Raw genomic sequence first — 2,866 nt, forward strand, 5'->3', positions numbered from 1 at the left:
GGGTCAGGAGAGGTCAGTGGGTCCTATGCTGGCAGGAGGAGGGAGATGGCATCCCACAGCAGATCAGTGTGAGCCGAAAGATCAGAGCTCCCCCATGGCAATGCCAGCCTAGTCACAGTGTTGTGAGCTTCCCCAATGGCAGTACCAGCTTGGCCACCAGGCTGCAAACTTCCCCACGGCATAGCCAGTCTAGCCACAGTGCTACAAGCTTCCTCACAACAGTATCCTGTTATTGCCCAGGTTGTTCCTTCTGAGTTGGACTGTGCTGATGTCCAATCTGTGCCCAGCTGCTCTGTGAATTAAACATCTTTGTGGACCCCTTGTCCAGCCAGGACTCCACTGCCCTTATATCAGGAGTGGCCCATTCAAGCAGCCATGGCAGGCTCCTAGCTGAGATCTGAGCCATTTCCTGGCTCCCTTTCCCATCCTGCTTGGCAGTGCACAGCCTCTGACTGGGATCAGGGCCTCCATAGAGCTGGGTTTTTCACATTGTGTCAGATACTGTACAGACCCCTCCTGAACCAGGTCCCCACCAGTGTGTTAGGTGCTGCATAGACCCCCCCACCCCTCGCTCCAAGAGCACAGAATCTGCCGGGGCAGCTGTTGGGACTGAGGCCTGGAGCAGTGAAGTGACTTCAGTACCAATTCCATGAATAGAGCTCAGGTATTGTGAGGCTGTTGCCACTGGGCCACGTGGCCAGCCTCTCCTGAGGTATCTTGGCCTGTGTCCCATTCATTCTTTTTGTGAGAAGCCTTTCCATGAGGCACTGTCATCGCCTGGTGCCTAAAGCCCCCACCTCCACTGCACAGTCACATAAGACAATACAGCTCCCAGGACAGAGAACAGGCAGTGATGGCCTCCTCCTGAGCAACTGGGTTCATCCTCTGTATAGTTAGGCTGGAGGGGACAGCAGGGTGGGTACAGTGGGCAGGGTGGGTTATAATGCTGCCACAGGGCTTGGGTTTGGGGGGCTGCTAGCCCAGAGCTCCTGATGAGGGCAGCTTGTTGCTTTCCAACAGATGCTGGCTCATGGGGACCTACTGGCCTGGTCTTCTCTCCCCTTCCAGACCTGAATTTAAAGTGCCATCCCCCAAAGTTGACTGCTCCTTCCCCTAGCTGAATATGTAATCCCAATTTTGCTACACATGTCCTGCCTGTGTAGTCCCTGGGACCCTAATCAGGGTTGGCTGTGGAGGCAGACAGCAGCTCAGTACCCAAGCCCTGATTGGGAAACAACCCCCCACCAGAACAGGCTGCTCTTCATTTGCCCTCTGCTCCTGCCAGTCAGCCAAAACATAGTCAAAGGATGTCATCATTAGACTCAAGAATTAACCATGCCACATTCAGAGGTGGGTCTCACTCATCTCAGAGCTGTGGGTGGAGGCTGCAAAGTCTCAGGCACATGTAACACTGAGGCTGAAGCTTTGTGCAGCTGCTGAGAACCAGTCCTATGCAACCTGCTGGTTTACAATCAATTGAGGCCCCTCCAACCTACTGGAATTTGGAGGAATAACCACAAAAATCCTGTCTCCTAAAAGGCCTGGGACTGCAAGCAGAGCTCCAGAAGTGCTCTGTGCATAAGTGTTGCTTGTATGCATGGAAGATAAGGTGCACCCCTGCCACACAGCATCCCTGAGAGGTCAGAGCTAAGCTTATGCACCCGGGTGCAGAATTTTCCCAACCCTGGTTCCAACATGCTCCCAAAGGGCAGCCTAGTCATCAAGGCACCAGCCAGAGACACTTTGTTCTATGCCCAGATCTGTCATAGACTTGCTCCATGAACTCAGGTAAATCACTTCCCCTCTCTGTGCCTCAGGTGTCTGTGGGTACAAGAGGATACACAGTACCCCCTGCCACCCAGGGCATAGGGAAGAGAGGACCCAGGAAACAGAGGAAGTGGCATCTCACTATATATACAGGCCTGGGGGTGCATTGTGTAGAGCAGAGGAGGCCAATCTTTTTGGTAGGCATGCTATGAATTAGACCTGCACACTCCCTGAGAGCCACTCCAATCCTCTTCTCCTCCTCATGGCATGCGTGGCACAGGTTGGCCATTCCTGGTGTAAAGTCTGTGGGCTTGTGCATACAGGTGCTTGCACTGATCTGTTTATGCTGAGGTGCGTGTGTGGGTCGGGCTTTCCATATACATGTGCAGTTTTGTGAGATGGGTCCTGTCTTGCTGGGTGGCATATGTGTGCGCGCACGTGCAGAGTGTGTGCCCTGTTCTGCACCTCTTCCAATGTGCAGAGGGTGTGGTTAGTCTGGGCGTGCTCTGGATCCCCTCTGGGGTGTTGGTGTGTGGCTGGGGGGAGGTACAATTGAAGGGCTCATCCCAGAGAGTGTGCATGTGTGCATCAAGCGTGCACAGCTGAGCTCTTTGTTGTCATGGGTGAGTCTCCTTCGTGAGTCCTCGCACTCCCTCCCTGCTGTTCTGAAATAGCATCTGGGCTGAGTGGCCATGAATATTTCACGAGGAGAATTACATGACCTGGAAAGGCTGAGCCTCCTGTCGGTGCAGCCACAGCCCTGCTCCAGCCTGCATGCTCATGGGTCCTTCCATGCTGGCTGCCCCCCGCAATGCACTCCACCCCTACCAGTTTCACAGTTAGGGGTGCCACAGCATCCCAGGCTCCATCCCAACAACTCTCAGCCTATCCTCACTGCCCTATGGCCCTCTTCTCCTTCCCCCGCTCCCCTGACTTTATCACAGCACTTTTAACTGGTCCCTTAGTCCCGCTACTCCTATATTGCCCTAACCTGACATCAACCACTGATCCATGGCCCCCAGCCCTACCATTACTTCATCTCCAGAGCCAGACCCCTTCCTGGCCATGTCCTGATTCTAGTCATTGACTCTGCACCCCC

Source organism: Alligator sinensis, unplaced genomic scaffold, assembly GCF_000455745.1.
Source record: "Alligator sinensis unplaced genomic scaffold, ASM45574v1 scaffold639_1, whole genome shotgun sequence".
NCBI classification, from domain to species: Eukaryota; Metazoa; Chordata; order Crocodylia; family Alligatoridae; genus Alligator; species Alligator sinensis.